Below are 18757 nucleotides of genomic sequence, written 5' to 3'. Positions count from 1 at the left end.
AAGTCCAGTGTCACATGCTGCTGGAGAATCAGCTTTCCACAGGGCTTGCCTGAAACCTACACTGGGCTGAAGCCTCTCACTGTACCCAGTAAGACCAGTAACAGCTCCTTAATGCAAAGGGGACACAACATTTCAAAAAACTTTTTTCACACTGGTTCACCAATGGTGATTAAGATGGAAGATACCCAACACACTCAGAAAACTCTCCTACTTATGGCAGATTGTCCTTGGGATCTTGCTCGACTTGTCCTTCAATTTCCTTGTGCCTCAGACGTAGAAAGATACTCACATTTCCTTTCAAGGTGCATTAATATCTCTACATGGAAAACATTTCACAGGTGATAACTACATTATGCAGACACACGCCTTTACCTGCCATTTATCAGCTGAAATGCATTTGCTCTTAACCAGCTTTCTGTAAAATGGAGATTGTCCCATCGGCTTTCCTGCCTGCTAAAGGCTCACTGGCAGTGTTTATATTATAAGTGCAATTTGAAGGATTTTTCTCATCTTGTTAAGTTGCTTGGAAAATGGGAGCAGAGATGAGACTAATTGAATGGTTATAACGGGGAAAATGAGGTTTGCTTTTCAATGTAGGAGATGTTACAGGCATTTGCTGCAACAAAAAACCCAACAGACAAAAATAGTATAACTTCTCCAAATTCTGCTTTCCCTAACAAAGCAGTTACCACACCAAATTGTAAAATATAAGCTCACATTAGTCCTTCTTACAACTCCTAATACTTTCCTACAACAAGTATGTCAAAAATATAGCCCATGAGCCAGACTGATCCTTCCAAGTCCTTTAATCTGGCCTGCAAAATCCACAGAGCATTGTAATCCGGATCTGCTCTGCCAGTCAACTCTGAGGTCTCCCTGTGTGTGCAGCTCCACTGAGAGTCACACGAGCAAGTGGGAGTAGGGGGAGGACCAGGGTGTATTTGGAAGGAGTGAGAACCTGTGGGAGCAGCACACAGTGCACCATGACATCTTCCATGAGCAGCTTTGGGACTCTCAGGCCACAGAGGCTTCTGCCAAAGGGCTTTCCAAGGAGCCCTGCTGCCAGCACCCCTGATTCCACAGGGAGGAGTGGGGGGACAGCTCTCCTGTGATGTGAGGCTGCCCAGCACCCCTGATTCCACAGGGAGGAGTGGGGGGACAGCTCTCCTGTGATGTGAGGCTGCTCAGCACCCCTGATTCCACAGGGAGGAGTGGGGGGACAGCTCTTCTGTGACGTGTGGCAGCCCAGCCTCCTTAACCATGCAGTTTTACTGTGGAGCACAGGACAAGTAATCAACTAAAAATAAAAGGAATTGCAATGCTTTAACAAAACTTTTCACTTGATACAGATTTCACTGCTCCCAATAAAGTCCAGTGCTCCACGAACACATCAATATGAGCAGAAACTGTACTGTACAATAACATAATCACTGCAGGGATAAGCATTTCCACCCTTGAATGGGTGTCATTTCACAATGTTAATTGCCACTGGTACTTCTCTAAATTAATGGACTATTAATAGATTGCTGCTGAAGACAGTTACACTGGAAAAGCTTTGAAAGGAATTCTTGTGCCTACTGACTACTTCGAGTCAGCATTCCCACTTCAGACACCTCAGTTTGCAATTTCTCACACAATCTCAGCAGAGAGAAGACCCTGGTGAACAGGCAAGTCTGCCCTCCTCCACCATACAGGAGGAACCTGCAGAGCATCACCTCTTCCCCAGCATGGGGGTGAGCAACCACTGAAACCAAACCCCAAGCACAGGTTTAGTTTCAGCCAGATCACTGACTCAGGTCAGGATAATCTGGCCATTAAAGCAGTGCAGATGCCAGGACAGGAGTGCAGACCAGCCCAGAGCTGTAGCAGACCAACCCCTCCAGCAGCAGAGTGTTTAGATTGGCTGCAGCTGACTGTCAAATCCTGCTCCAAGTCAGAAGTGACATGGGACCACACACCTACTCCTCCCAAGAGAGCGCAGTGTTGCCGGAAACAACCCTTAACCCTCTCTCCTCAGAGGTTGAGGCTCCACATGCACATCTAAAATGCAGCAGGAAGTTTCTGGATCTAGCACTGCCATATTTCTACTTCCCCAAGTACTTAAGCAGTGTTATTCAACCTTTCCTCTCCTCCCTTATTTAGAAAACATAAAGCTAGGATTGAAAAATAAGGCAGAAGTAAGTGAAGTAATCTATTGGCCCTTGATTTAATAAAATATCTCCATGAGAGAGTAGGCTTTAACTAACAATAGGTCTTCCCCTCCCCCCCCCCCTCCCCCCCAAAGAAGTCTCAGGAGACGTCATTTGAAGGCGGTTAAAAGAAATAAAATAGGTTGTCTCTCCATGGGCAAAGCAGGAAAAGTAGGTTTTCATGTGGGGGTGCTGCAAGAAGAACAAAGGCAGAATATCTGCTGAATCACCAGTCTATCCATGACACTCAAACAGTTCTAATTCTCCAGAATTTGCAGCACCCAGCAATCAAGCAATAGTGCTGCTGAGAGGAATTTTAACCAGCACTACAGCAATCAAACAAAAGCAACAGCACTGCAAACTACTTTCAGATGACGTCTACTGCTATCATACAATGATAACAGGATTCTGCTGAAAGACAGCTCAGGGGTCTTCCTCCTGGGAGAGTAAAATGATTAATTCCACAATAATCACTGTGGAGAGTCACTTGAGAGCCATGTCAGTCAAGGGAGAGTTCCCTGGTCAGCATTTTTAGGATAAAAAATTATTACCCATAATGAGTGTGGTCAGAAAAGCAACTGTGATGGGGAAAAGAGAAAATAGAGAGACTAAAGTGAGAGACTTGCAATTACTTACAAGTAATGCTTTGGATATCAGCCATGTCATCCATGATCTCTGCAAAGCAGCAAGGCATCTCTCAAGTTTCTCTTCCAAACTGGTAAACTTTAGAGCTGGTACAAAACCAAGACTGAAAAAACTTCCAACTCATTCGATTAACCTTCAGGATTAGAAGTGTTTGTACTGCAATATTTAAATACATATTTTACTTCCCACTATCTAGACAATGGCATACATCAATGGTTTTTGTGATTTTCTTGTTAAGGATGATATTAGTAATTACCAACATGCTCCTTTTTAATAAGAGGAGAGAGTCTTGCATGAACCATGAGCAAGCACCCACATAATAAAGTTTATCCTTTTTTGAAATAATCACTGCTAATTCCTTGCACCTTGTCAAGGTCTTTGTCTTACAAAGCACCAGCTGACTGTACCTTCCACTGCCTCGGTGAGCACAGGGTTATGCTCAGCACCACACAAATAGAACATTTAATCACAACCCAGAAATAACACATAGGTAACAGACTGCTCAAAGTAATCATGTGAGAGAATCTCATTCTTGGGAATTACCAGGTTTACCTATGTCAGGATGTCAGATTTTCACCCCCCAGCTGCACCAGCAGACACGCCTGTTCTCAACTTTGCTCCTTTTCACGGCTGACACCACTGCCTGTGACCAGCCATGGCCACGAGGATGTGCAGCAGTCCCTGCCTGCATTTTCCATGCTGCAATCAGACTGACGTGCAGGCAATCCGAGGCTGACTTTATCCAAGTTGGGTAACGATGGCAAGAAGTTCAGCCTTTAGAAGGGTGTTCAGGACTTAGATAGAGTTTCATTCTTCCACCTTGAAACATCTGAGCAGAATACCTAATTTAGGAGACTAGTCATTTTGTACTCCCTCAACAGTAAATGCAGATAGGCAGACACCTCCAGAAAATTAGCAGATTGGAGTGTGAGTCACACTCCGGGGGTGTTTGTGTCTCCAGCGACATAGAGGAGCCCGAGGGTTTCACACCAGCCTGGCAGGGCAGTGACTCCCTGAGCCATCCCCAGCGGGGCAGGGCAGGCGGGGGCTGCAGCTGAGCCTTGGGGTGACTGCCCCCACAGCTGGAGGGGCTGAACGCTGCTCTGGGGTTTAACTGTGGGTGCTGGCTGAGGTACCAGCACCAGCTTGCTCTGGATGGGTCTGTTCTGACCAGGGGATGCTTTCTCAAAGAGACAAATTATATAAAAAGTGACATTTTCATTACATCCCTGGGCAGGAGTTTCAGAGACGATTAAGCAGGCTGCAAATGAGGGAAATTACTTTGTGAGAAGATCTTAATTGATTTCAGTTCCTACCTCTAGCAACACTTGCATTTGTTTTCTTAGAATTTTACTTGCCTGTTGTATAGGATTTTACAAAACTTATTGTACATGAGAAATGAGGTAGCTGTGAGCAGTGATAAGGAAATACAACTTTATCTTAAGGTACCAATCCCAACACAGTAGAAACTGGAACAATTGTTGTGATGTGTTTGTGAAGAAGTTGAATTCTGCTTTTCAGTTCTCCACAGGGAGGTTTCCACCAGAGCTGGCCACGACACAGCCCAAACCTCAAACCCATCTCCTCATTTGGAGTCAGACGCACTGCTGAGGGATCCCTGTGACATGGTTTCTGTGGGTTTTGATAATGGCAGAGTGGCAGGATTCACTGGTCCTATTTTCCCTTTTTTCCTGTTGCTGTTGTATCCTGTATCCTGTTGGATACAGAAAACATCTTTTTATATTACAACAGCAGGGCCATTCCCAGCACACATAGACACATCACACAAAGGGAAATTTTAGTGACTACGAGTAGTGTTGGTGATATGACATGGATTTTAATGGAGTCAAAAGGTCCCCTCTGAATGCTGCACCATCCAAAACAGCACTGAAAAAAATGACACTGCCAAAGAAAGAACACACTGCCTACTGTGCCCCCATCTCAGCTCTACCACAACCAATTCTTGGACTTACACAGACTGAGCTCAAAAGAACAACAATCCCTGTAGGAAAACAAAATTGGTTCTATTCCTAATGATCTTTTTCAGTACTAGAGTCTATATTTTCTTTTCTAGAAGAAAAAAAAATAAATCAGATAACACTGAGATTGAAGTCTCTCTTTTACATTTCCAATCTTCTCCCCAGCCATTGTCCAGAACAGTGTGAACATGTCCTGTAGCCCACTCCTGAACATGCACACAACAGAGGTTTTCATAACACCTGGGATAAAAATCTTTTTATGCCACCCAGCTGGCAACATTCCACAAGGAAAACAAAAACAAAAAAAAAAAAAAGGAAAAAGCCTTTTTTTACATAATCTTATTCTTGTTTAAATGAGCTACCAATACAGCCATGGAATTGGTGCAAGTATAGATCACATATAATTAATAATACATCACAAATAATTGGTGATGCACTAAAACAGCAGCAGAAGTCCACGGGGATCAGAAGTACTGCTAACAAAGCAATACATTTTGTGATTCAGCAAGCAGGAATTTTAATGCCTTCAAGCCTGAAATAGAAATGTGGTCAGCTGGCACTAAGAAAAGTTTGATCCCTCTTTTAGTATAATGGCAAATTCTCAATAAATGCACATAAATTTCAAAAGTATAGAACTTTTCTATGTGATTCAGTAGAAAAAGTAAAGTTTAAAACTTTTGTCAATTTTACTGAAAATTATACACATTATATTACAAATAGATTCCAAGCTAGTGCCAGGCTTCCATTCACGAAAGCAGTCTTGATATCTGTGAAACCATTAAAGTCAGTAAGAAACCAGAGAGAATTATTTGCCCTGTATATTGGAATGGTCTCTTTCTTTAAGATCTTACACAATGTAAGAACACAAATAGTAAATAATAACAAACTGACCTTAATTTACATAGACTCCATTTTCCTTCATTTTATACTTTAAAAACTGAAGAGTTACAATGACAATTTTAAAAGTTGCATTTCAAGTTTTTGAAAATTCATAACTCTATTACTGTATTAAACACTATTTTCCACTTGGTATTTCCAAAAGATGTATAATTGATTTGTAGCATCATTTAGGAAATAAATTCATTATGCTTTTCATTAAACTGTACTAAGGGGAAGAGGCAACCTTTCTCTATTATTGATTCTCGTGGGCAGTCTAGGATGAAATTTTTGATGTAGTTTTTCTGAGGATTAAAAAGGTGAGCATAAAAAATGTATTATTGATTGCACACTGCAAAGTACAGTATACTGTTCATCCAACTCATATATTATTGATTAAAACACTCAACAGTTCTAACCTTTCACTTGGTTGCTCCAAGGTAATTTTTTTTGTGAGGATGTCAAGATACTGTGCTTACAGATTATACTTCCCAGAGAGTTTTGAAAACTCATGGAGCAGTCACCAAAGCTCTTTGAAAAGGCTTAGTTGATAATTTTGGAGTCCCTACACATTCAGAGAAGGGGCTGGCTGGGACACCTTGCATCTCACATGGGAGGTGTGGCTAATGGAGCACCCAACCCATATAAGCCAAAGGAAACTTGGCAACTGCTCAGGAACATGGACACAGGGCTCCAAATACCAGTCTGCGTGCTAAACACAAGAGCAGAAGGTGCCTGAATTTGACACCTCTATGCCTGCAACAAGACTACAATGAAAAGGGGATTTATACTTTAGGAAGAACCTCCTGGATCAGCACCCCTTTTCCAAAAGTCTGGAACAAATTATGTACCTGCAATTGATCAGAACTGAAACATGAATTATGATCAGAGCAAGTGAGGTCAGATCCTATGGTTGTCTCCACATTGCTGGATTCTTACATCTCAAAGGCCTGTCTTCTGAGCCTCAGTTGGATTTTGCACACTGCATTTACCTCCTCTTCAGAAGTACCTGAAATAAGATGTATATTTATTATATTTGGTACAAGGAGACAAAATGATGGATGATGAAATAAAAACACAGAGTTACTACAGAGAATCCCTTCCTAAACTGGCCTGAGGTTTAGAATAGGAAGTGGGCAGGAACATGATCTTTCTACCCTGTGATCTATAAGCAGAAAAAGCATCTTCAACTCATAGAAAATGAATGGAAATAAAGACTCCCAGCATGGTTTGGGCTGGAAAAGACCTTAAGGACCATCCACTTCTACCCCCTGCCATGGGCAGGGACACTTTCCACTGTCCCAGGTTGCTCCAAGCCCCATCCAGCCTGGCCTTGGACACTGCCAGGGACCCAGGGGCAGCCACAGCTGCTCTGGGCACCCTGTGCCAGGGCCTCACCACCCTCACAGGGAAGGATTTCTTCTTAATATCCCATCTTCCCCTGCCCTCTGGCAGTGGGAAACCATTCCCCCTTGTCCTTTCCCTCCAGATCCTTGCCAAAAGCCCCTCTCCAGCTCTCCTTGAGCCCTTGTAGGCACTAGAAGAGATCCAAGTTCTCCTCAGAATCTTCTCTACTTCAGACTGAACACCCCCAGCTCTCCCAGCCTCTCTCCAGAGCAGAGGTGCTCCAGCCCTCTGAGCATCTTCATGGCCTCCTCTGGAACTGCTTCCACAGCTCCACATCCTTCTTGTGCTGGGGGCCCAGAGCTGGAGGCAGCTCTGCAGGTGGGGTCTCAGCAGAGTGGACCAGAGGGGGAGAATCACATCTCAACCTGCTGGTCACACTTTCATATATGCAACCCAGGATGTATTTAGCAAAAATGTCTTTCCACAATGACTAAACCTCACAGAAATTCTACTGGGATATTACAGACTGCTATCATAATAAATATCTAGCTCAACATAAGGATAGAAGTGACAAAAATAGCATCATCAGGGTGATGGCTACTTGACAGATTGATTAATCCAATGAAAAAACCTGAACCTTGCAGAACTGTTGAAGAATTGAGAGTACCAATTTAAAAATGTCTCTAAATAACACAGGCTACCAGCCCACTCACAAAAAGGCTATAGAATATTTGTCATCATGTATTTAATGAATGATGTGAACATTTTAAAATAAATCGGAAACAATTGTTTTCAATTCACTGGCCTTCGTAATAATTCAAAGACAGGAAAATCACAAAAACCAAGTTAGAAATCCTTAAACCACAACTTTGGAAATGTCATTTGTCTACATTTGGCATTATGGTTTCTATGTTGGTTGGACAAAGCCAAGATGAAAAATCAGAACAAGAAAATTACCCAAGAACCAGGCCAGTACCACAAATCACTTCATCACAGACTCAGCAATGGGGCTGGACTTGACTGGGTTGCTTTGTCATTCAGAAGAGATGACTCAGGGTCAAACACCAAACTACTCTGCTGATCTAGCATAAGGTAAGAATAGAAAATTCATTGAAGTTAATCTGCTCCATGGCCTGGCTACAGAACTGCCACAACCAATTGCACATCTGGCAATGACTTAGAGTGAGAGCTCTGCCATTTGGTGATCCTTGCTCTCTGCTCAGCCCTGGTGGGTCACATCTGGACTGCTGGGCCCATCTGTGGGCTTCTGCACACAAGAGAGACTCAAGTGAGTCCAGCCAAGGGCCACCAAGGCGGTGAAGGGAGCGCAGCATTGCTCATGTGAGGAAAGTCTGAGAGCTGGGCCTCAGCCTGGGGAGAGGAGGGTTCATGAATGTCTCATTATGTGTGCAAGAGCTGACGGCAGAGTGCAAAGACGACTGAACCTGACCCTGCTTGGTGGTGTCCAGTGAGAGGACAAGAAAGGGCAACAAGCTAAAACACAGGAAGTTCTGGTCAAACACCAGAAAAAAGCCTTTTCACTCTGAAGTTATCAAGCACTGGAACAGGTTGCCCAGAGTCGTTGTGGAATTTTCATCCTTGGAGATACTTAACACCTGACTGGCCCTTACCCTGAGTAGTCAGAGGTTTTTGTTATCCTGTGATCTCATAGTTGGAGCAAGCAGATCTGAAGATGCTCTCTAGGGCAGAGTGGAAGGAAAGGGGCAAAAGGAGCATCAGGCAATGAAAACTGAATATGTATGAGTCCATTTCTTCCTTCACACTGATGTAAAACAGGGTGACCCAAGCGAGCACAGGGTGTCTGTGCAGCTGCAGCAAGCAGAGCAGATGCAAGCCCTGAAAGGTTAACCAGCTCCCAGAGCATCACTTTCATATCTCTACGAATGATCTGCAATTTCTGCTTGTTTCAGGCATCAGGCACCCAAAACCCCACATTTCCTTAGACTCCATGTTCCCAGACATGTCTGGAGAGGCGGTGGAGTCACCTGAACAGAGAACAGAGTGATCCAAGGCGTGGGCAACCTCCTGCCTACTGCATGAGTAGTTCAGCTCTGAGAGGCTGCATTAAGTGCTGAGTGCAGAGGCACCCAAGGAGGTTACTGTCTCATCCAGCCAATTATATTTGTCTTTTTCCACCTCTCAGTTTTTCATTTATTTTTGCCCAAAATTATGCTTCAAAAACCCTCTGTGTCCCACTTGGAAGCACACCTGGTAGTTCAACAAGGGACATACATCACTGCTGCTGCTGGGCTTTGACCAAGCACCTGCTTTAAAGAGGGGAGGGATTTCTGACAGCTGATGATCAGGACAGGCTCTTCACCCCTCTGCTCCTCAGGTGCCTGACAGTAACCAGATAGCACAGATTGCCATAGGACAGGTAAGAAGTCATTTCTCATAGCTTGAGCCTGAAGTAGAGGAAACCTGAATGACACAACAGTCAGAGACAGGCAATAGTTAGGCAGCTGTTAGGAAGGAGACCCCAGACATTTCCATAAGGGGATTTTCCTACTCTGATTACTTCTGCCTTCCAAGCCCTCACACTCAGGGAAGCAGCAGGGAAAAGGCAAACTTCTACTCTCTCTGGAGCTGATTCACTGGGCTCTGCACATACATCTGTGTAAAAATACAGATGATGTGGCTGGACTGGCAGGGCGGGTGTACACTTCATCTGGCAGGGGGCTGCTCCCCCTGCTCAGTTCCAGCCAAGCTAGAGGAAAACAGAGCTGCATGCACCTGGATAACCTGGGACTGGGTGCTCATGGCACTGTGAGGGCATCTCCAAACCAGCCAGGGAGGCCTCTGTGAAATGTGTGTTGAGACAACAAACAAAGCTACCTACAGTATGATTTCTTGTAGTGATCTCAGACCATCCTCCCACTCCCTTTCCTCTCAGCCTCAATAAAGATATGTCAGATTTACAGATCATCTCCCCTGCCTCTGCGTCAGTGAAACTGTTCTAGATTTTGTAAGTGAATCTCCCAGATAAGAAATGCAAATCAATTTGTCTCTTTTTTCTTTATTGTGCCAGTACCCAAAATATGTTCTCTGGGATTAAGCAAAGGATTGTCAGGCTGCACGAAGGCTGCGGGGGAGAAGGGAGGGGGCAGGAAGGGTGAAGTGAGGGGTAAAGAGAGAGAAATCTGTAAACCCAAAGCAGTTTATGGGAATGAACTGTGCTTCATTTCTTCACAAAATCTTGGAATAGAGATGAAAAAGCAATGCCTAGATGAGCACTGACAGCAGCATAAAGCAGCAGGCACCACCTGAAAAACCCAGGTGGCATTTGCACTGCTCTTAGGTTTTTTTTGCAATAGTGAAATCTCCTCTTTTTGGTACATTACCGTTCTTTGATGTTTGAAAAGTATTTTCACTCTAATAATCACCAAGGAAATTGTCCACAAAAAGAAAGAGAACAGGATCCAAAGGTGAAGCAGAGCAAGGAGATTCATATATACTTCCAGATTATTTTTTTCTAAATATATATGTTAAAAACAAAACCAAACCCAAACCGCTTCTCTCCTCTGAAACAGTTCCTGTTTTCTGCCCCTTTGTCTTGTAAGACAGCAGGAAACCCTCATCTTACTGAAGGGGGTTAGTAACTCCAGACACCTCAAAACTCACATGTGATGTACAAGAGCACTGCTTTGCCTCTTGTGCAATCTGGCATGGCCAAAGGAATGACATCACACAAATTAAAATTCAGCTAAGCAAAGTCAGAGTGATGCTTCAGTTGAACCATAAAAGGCACCTGCTCTCTCCTCCTCACCAACCCTTTCTTCTGGAACAAATCAGAACCCACTGGGATCCCAAAGCCTTATTTATCCATCAGTAATTCACTGCTATTGTACTGTGGCATCAAGAAGTAACAGTCCAGGGAGTTATTCCATTACAACCTCATATAAATGCATAACAAGACAAAAAATAGTGCTGGAATCCAATAACAAAACAATATTGGAATAGTTTTGATCATCACAAAAAGAAATAGGCAAATATTTTGTCTGAGAAGAGGCTGGTAGAAGAGAAGGAAGGCAGTGGGGTAGTTCCTTGTTTGCAGTGTATAACATTCCCAAGCAGAACTTATCTTTTCCATTTTTTCACTCTCTGTGAGAATCCTGTAACTTCTCACTCTTTTGAAAACTCTGAGGACATGACAGAGACTCCCAGTAAATGTGAAGCACACACAAACAGCTTTGAAATTGTTGCTAGAAAAATACAGGCATAATACAGTTTTTGGCATCCTTTGCTTCTTCCAGCAAAAGGAAATCCATGGAGTTCTCACTGACACCAGCCTGCATGCTATGGATCAGGAATGGTGATTTTTATCCACTCATGGAACCAGATTTACATCTACAATCACAAGAGAATTTTGTCATACTAAAGATGTTAAATCCATCTCCCCACCCTTCTGAAATATTTGCTTTAGCAAACAGTTCAGACTCCTGGGTTAGCTTGACTGCCTTAGTTTGCATTTCTGACTGGTTTCCCATCATATCTACATGGCTGGGGAGGGGGAGGGAAAAAAAACCAAAACAAAGCACCAGAAACAAATGCTTAGGTCAGCATTAACTCCCAGCTGTCTTGATGATGTAACATAGAATTCTGAGGTTATGCCAAGGTATCCACAGCCCCCAGAGACACGGCTGCAGTGGTGGGGGCTTGCTTCCATCCCATGCTGTAACTCTGGGGGAAACCAACACCAGGACAATGGAAACTGTTCTTCAGCTTTCCCAGCAGTGGGTGCTGCTGGCTGGGCTTGGCAGGTGATGGGCACTGCTGAGGTGGCAGCCTGGGTGCTGGCTGGGCAAGGTGAAAAGAGCAAAGCTACCAGAGTGTCCTGCCTAGAGGACCATCAGCATTAAATGTGGTGTGCCCTTGCACTTACTGGCACACCCATTATGTGACTCCTCCAGCCCTGCTAAAGAGCAGCTGCTGATTTGCATGCACCACCAGGCCATGATTACTGCTGACATGACATGAGCTGTATAAAGGGCTCTTTCAGAAGGGATCCTGCAAGCTAAATAAAGGCAGTTAGCTTTTACCCTAAAGAAAATGCTATGCATTAAATCTATTAGATTTGCGTTGCTCTTTAATGCTGCTACTGAAAAAAATAAATATTTCTACCAAACAGGAAGGTAAGGCTATGTGAGAGGGTAATGTAGATTTATTTTTATTAATAAGGATACAGAGGGCAAACCAAAGGTTTTACTAAACTGCTATTTATTAAAATGATTTTCCACTTGAGTGGTTCATTGTGTTTACCCAGCATTGCAAAGGTGCCTGCTAAGTCAGCCCAGCCTGGGAAAGAGGCGCTTATAAACTGCTAACTAGTCCAGGCTGTCAAAAAAGGCTTTGCACTTAATCTATTTTGAAATAAAAAGGGACAATCCTGAGCTCAATGGAGGGGATAGCAAACCTATAACAATTTTGGGTCAGGATTTTTTTGTCTCTTTTAAAATATTCTGTAAGCAAATAATCCTGTTGGATGCAGATTGCTGCAGAGAAGCAGCAAGGATGAGCAGGACTCACTCTATGGTGCAACATGCAGTGGAAACAGCCCAAGTTCTAAGCAAGGAAAAAGTGAAGAAAGATACCAAAGGTTGGCTCTTAAACAGTCAAAATAAATAATGCAGATTTAGGACTAGTTTGGCAACATCCCTAGACTGTAAAAACCCATATGGCAGCTTTGAATTTGGAAGGATTCATGATACATTTTATAGGCAAGAGAGACATAAAAATTTTCATGACCTTTTAGATGGGACACTTAACTACTAAGAAAGCAAAACTCCCACTGTTATATTACAGGCTACTGTGCACTTCACTGAGATTTTTTTCCTGCAGGTACCTGAGATACAAGAACATGGACAGGGATGTTTGTGCTGGCTGAGATTTTCTCTTATGCAAGGGAGGTGAGCCTGTGGGTGAGACTGTGGGTGAAGGAGTAGCAGTGAAGCCACTGCAGTCAATTCACTTCTGACAAAATCCAGGTAGGAAGCGCAGAACAGACACCTGCTCAGAGGTGAGTGAATAAGCCTTTTACAAAAGAGACGACTTGCAGAATATTAGTCTGACTTCTGGCTGCTTGCTTTGTAGTGCCCACTCAGAAACCCCTGAGAATATGGGCATTCAAGTTGGAACAGAGAAAAGGATAGATTCAATATTGCAACACGGTGTTTTCATTTCAAACCACTGCTCTACACAGACAAAAATTTCAACCAACTCTAAATGCTTTAATATCAGCATAATATTTTGCATTTAACCTAAACAAATGAGACAAATGAGTCTGAATTATTCTCTGACAAATCAGGGATGAATTGGGATGAATTGCTTTCAGAAAATGCTTGTCTGACTCCACTGACACACTATAATATTCTATAACAATATAGATACTGAAAATAATAATAACAATAATCTCTAAAGCAATAAAATTGTTTAAACAAATTGTCCTACAAGTCGTACTAGCACAACTTGTTGGGAAAGGAAACCAGCAGCTAACATCAGCACTGCCACCAGGAAAAGCATCAGCAGATCTGTGGCTTCAGATCAGCCAGTATCAAAAGCATCAGGAGAAAACTGTTTCTGATACTACAGCTCCCCAAGGCCTTTGTTGGCAAGATTTGGCACAGAACTATCAGCCAGTTTTATCCACAGGGGAAATGAGGTGTTGACTATGGGAAGGCTGATAGGGTGCTGGTAGAGAAATGAGCCTCCAGACCACCAGTGCTCTGTCCTAGTTGTCCTTTTTGTAGGATAGCTTATGAAACAAAAAATAAACCAAGCCAAATTCAGAGATATGCAAATCTTAAAATTATCATCAATGCAGCAGTGGCATTTAAAATAAAAATACCACAGAATTTCCGGTATTCTTTTCTCTCCAGACTTTTAATTATTCGTCAGAGAATAGGGGAGAGCTAAAGATTCAGAAGCTGAAAAGGTCAACAGGGACAGTAACCTGCAGGAAAATTAAAGGTATTTCTTGGTCTCCTTCAGCTGGAAATACAGACACTGGGACCCTACCCAACAGGAAGGGCCTCTGGGCTAAAGAGAACGGGGATATGGCTCGATGTGTGCCAGAGTGGGCACTGCCAGCAGTGGGCAATGGCCCAACAGGAGACAGAGAGCATCAAAGGGTTTGCCACAGTCCACAGAGATCTACACCAGGAATCTCCTGGGGTTCAGCAGCTTTCTCTCCCAACACAGAAACAGGGAAACACAGGTACTTCTATGCAGACTGGCACACATGAGAGGCAGATGGTTCAGGGGTCTTGATACCTTCAGTGCAGTGAGCTCAGACCTGAGAAAAGCAAGCTGGGGACATCCAGCACAGAGGCCTCAAGCTTGGCTTGCCTGCCAGAACTCACCCAGATTAAATAGTAGTAGAATTACGATGGTATTCCTAGCAGTTCAATCTTTTTAACTCTTTCCCTTCTGCCTGTTTTTCCTATTCTAAAAGGAAAAATCCTTAACTTGGGAAAAAAGAAGCCCTTGTTCGGAGTGCTTCCCACTCTGCTAATGCATGCCACCTCCTGCACCCTGCAGAGAGTCTGTTCCACAACTCAGACAAGTGTCTGCTGGCAATCCCAGAACTCACAAAAACCATTAATCAGACATTGAAACCTATCAGAGTTTTAATATCCTATATTAATAGATTTCTATTTGCCCTTGAGACATGAATTAGCTTTATTTCAGCTGTTAATCTGCTTTAAAAGCATACCTTCAATTCATTGCTTGAAATAGGAGATGAAAAACTGATCCACCATTTGATATCAAGGTTGATCAGAGCAGGAAAGGACCCATAGGCTCAAGGAAAATCCTGAGAGTTGCTCTGGGAAAGGGGTGCTCAGTCACTCAGCAGGTGGGCAGCTCCAGGCCTAACCTACAGCAGTTTTCTGGTTGTAATGTGCCTGTGTCTTTTGTCAAATGACTTTCCTGCCTATCTCAGCATAAAGATTATGAAAAATTATATGTAGCCCATCAATTACTTATGCATTCTCTATTAATATTTCAAGGTTTGTATGCATAAATAAACAAAATTAATTAGAAATTTGCAATCTTTTTCTTCCCCTCAATATTTTCCTTTGACACCAGTCCTACTTAGAGAGCCTCACATATACATCTTTATTTGTCTGCTATAAATGATTCAACATGATGTTTCAGCAAAAAGAGTTTTCTCCTTGCATCCAGTGGTATCAAACACACACACTGGGAAATCAGCCACAGACGTCTGACTTGGCAGAGCTGCCAGTGCAGCACCTGAGCTTTGGCAGGGAAAATTCAGCACTTGGTCACCAACACCCAAAACTAAGCCCAGTGTTGTTTCTAGTTGTCCTAAATGCCACAATGGGAAGCAGACACAAAGGGGTGACTGTAGGACACTGGCACCTCTTCAGTGATTACCTACATCTATGTATTTCAAATATACCCTGTTCACCACTATTTGATTCACAGAGACATAATTAAAGCACAATCTGCCAGCAAAGAAAGAGCAAATGAGTCACACAAGTGAAAGTATTTATGTTGCTACCTTCTCTCTGCACTAACTATATGTCTACCTGTTTCTTTTTTTATTCTCAAATAAAACTGGTTTTATTCTCTTACTGCATTCCTCTGCTCCCCCATGCTCAATTCTTATTCTAGTCTCCTTTTTACTCTTACATCTTGAATATGAAAGTATCAGTACAGATCAGTGTCCAGCCATGCAGAACACACTCACTGTGTTCTAAGTCAAATTTATAGGATTGGTTTGGACTCAGCACCTACTCCATCATTCTCCTTCCCCTCAGGACTTGTATTTTGTCCTCCGTAAGCCGACTGAGAATTACTTTAGTACCACACATCATGCTCTGGTCAGTTCCCATGCAGCCTTTTGCTGTGCAGAAATACACAGTTACTGTCGTTTCAGCATGAATTTCCAGTCCTCTTCCTATCTCCATTTCCACAAGCCTTAAGCAGTGGGGATCCTGTCTCAGTCCTTGGAGAAATCCTCCCTTAGGTCATCAGTTGCTGCTCTCCATTTTCTTTTTCCCCAGCAGCTGATAATTTTAGCTTTTTCATTTCCTTTCAGCACCTGTGACTATCCTACCTACTCAGGTGGGAACAAGACTTTCCCTTCTCATTTCCATTTCTTTACAGCCTATAAACCATCCCAGCTAACCCCTTTTCTGGCAGGTCACCTTTGTTTGGAGTAGCATGAGCAGGGCTACCCCAAGGACGCCTTCAGCAGACACAGCAAGAGAGAGAACCCACCTTGGATCAGTCCAGGAATCCCAAAGAGATCAGCAGACAAGGCTGGAGACAGGAATCCCAGGGCAGCACTGACCAAACCCAGCTGGAGCACACCTCGGCCTGGAGCAGGGAGTGGGGGAATCCCCCTGGGATCACAGGTGAGGCTGCTCAGGGCAAAAAAAGCACATTAGTGCCCTCAGGGCCCTGGCAGTCTCCTCCCCATTCATATAAATTTCATTTATATGAAATGTTTTTTGACAACATTATACCCAAGTACCACATCTACTGCAGTGACAGCATGATGGCAGGGACACCTCTGAGTTATGCAGCCTGGAAAGAATTCATCTCTAAATTACAACCACTGATGACCAGCTGGAATGTTTTCTATTGAAAATTTAATCAATAAAAGGGGGAAGTACAAAGTTTGATTAAATTGGGTCAGTAAAGACCCACTCCATAAAGAGCAAAATTTTTGAGAGTATTACCTTTTCAGAAGGTTTGCCAAACAATTATTCTTTTTGACAACGCATTTCAGAAGGTACATTACAAAAATATACAGAAAGTCCTTTATCATAGCACTCTTTGAAGAGAATATAAGTAGTCCCCTCTGGTGAGTCCTGTGACTGAGAGTATGTAAATTTTAAAGTGTATAGACCATCTTCATGAGCATTCATTCCACACAAACGCTGTCCATGCTTTTTCTTTTTTCTTGCATGGACTTTTATTGAGGCAACTGGTTGAGGAGAGCCAGAGATGCCAGTCACTCTTGCTAGAATGCTGAGTAGAGCATTCCTTACCTTATTGATGTCAGTGTGTTATTCTCTATAGCTCTGGACAATAGCTATGAAACTTAATCAGCTCTCCAGTCTATCAAATGTTTTGGAAATTTAGTAAACAATATTTAATTTTTTACAACGTTTTTTACTATTAACTTTTCATAATAAATCCCCAATCCTGCAAATCCACTACAAGGGGAAAAAAAAGCCTAAGTTTCTCCAGCCTTAGTCCTTGCTATCCATTTTTTCTGCTTGCAGATTTATCGACTGATACCTGGAGAAGAATTTTCTTGGTTTTCCTCTTTGACCCCTTGAAATACTATCAATTTTTCTTTATTTGTAAACTAAGTCAGCCCAGTCCTGCTCATGAACTTCATGCTGCTCGTCTCTTTGTTCCTACCAGCTGCAAATTTCTTTTTCACAATTTTGCCTCTCTCTATACCCTCTTTCCTAATTATAAAACTCCCCTCCCTGCCCCTCATATTCCCTGCATTCCCTCTCTGTTCCCCCTCTCTCATCCCTTCACCCCTGGAGAGGCATCAGCTCCCATAACATCTTTCCCAGAGGATTAACTAAGACAGGACACAAGCAGAATGGTGGTTTTCAGTATTTTTCACCATTAGAAACACAAAATTAAAACCTAAAATTTTGTGAATATAGTGCATGCAGCTTTGTTCATCAGCAGCAAATATTTTTACCCCAAGTGGTTTGGTCATTCTCTGCAGAAAAATGTTCTGCAGTTCTCACGTTCAGAATATGTCAGTGTTTAGTAACACTGCACAGGAATGAATCTGAAATTAAGTTTTAAGGGTTCTCTGCAGATTTTAGCAGTTTCAAGCTAGAATAATTGGATAAATGGAGTTATAAAAGTGAAATGCAGAGTTTATGACTTTGCAGGAGAAAGACATTTTTAAATTTAAAGACATTGAAATTTTCATCCTAAGGCTCTCCACTTTGCTTCATTTTCTTTTTAAGTAATTTATATCTATGAGTTTTATATTCTGCCTCCAAAATATTTCACTGACATTATGTTGCTTTTGTCTGAGGAGGAACAAGGTGATCGTGACGCACAATTATAACTCTGCCCTTTGCCTGAGCTAGGAGACTGAAATGTAAGGATCAAAAATCAGTGTGGAAAAATATTTGATATAACTACACCAGGTAGTTATTTTAAATTATTGTTCCCCTTTTCAGGCACATCATGGACCAATTTATAAGAAAAATAGGGTGTAAGTAGGATGGTTCTCTTATGGTGCTCTGCACAGGCATCCCTATGATTGATGATCAGTTACATATCTTTGAATTTCTTCTTTTCCTCTTGCAATCACGGCTGCATCCCAGTGGAGACTACAGCTTCTCCGAGACAGCACATTTAGCAAGAAGTTATAAACAGAGCTCAGCAGAAAAGTTTCTTCTAACTTGTGTTTCTGCAACATTCCTGATTTGTTAAATCAAAAGAAAAAAACAGAAGCACTACATCAAAATATTATTTAAAGCACATGCCCCTCAAGACTTAGATTATTTGGCCATGAACACCAGTCTCAAGTGAGAAAGTAGGCATTTTCAAAACAGAATTTGAGAGTATCCATCTAAGGAAAAGAGGTCTGTCAGGATATGGTTGACTAAGTATTATTAATTTCTTTGTAACCTTCTGTTTAAATATCAGTAGTTTCCTCTGCTCACAAGTAAAAAACAAAGAGAT

The 18757-nt window shown here is 42.5% G+C and overlaps 1 long non-coding RNA gene across 2 annotated transcripts in view; it reads right to left on the bottom strand.

Annotated features, from left to right (window-relative positions):
- The window catches only part of LOC140685084 (uncharacterized), a 73616-nt gene that overhangs the window by 37666 nt on the left and 17193 nt on the right, over window positions 1-18757 (bottom strand). Inside the window, exon 1 of one of the 2 annotated variants that reach the window (XR_012058282.1) lies at window positions 16301-16379. The exons of the other annotated variant lie outside the window; for it this stretch is intronic. This is a non-coding gene — a long non-coding RNA (uncharacterized lncRNA). Of the gene's footprint in view, window positions 1-16300; window positions 16380-18757 lie in introns of those variants that run through there. 2 annotated transcript variants of the gene reach the window in all.

Source organism: Taeniopygia guttata, chromosome 14 (assembly GCF_048771995.1).
Source record: "Taeniopygia guttata chromosome 14, bTaeGut7.mat, whole genome shotgun sequence".
Taxonomy (NCBI): domain Eukaryota; kingdom Metazoa; phylum Chordata; class Aves; order Passeriformes; family Estrildidae; genus Taeniopygia; species Taeniopygia guttata.
This window is presented reverse-complemented; position numbering and strand designations above follow the sequence as displayed.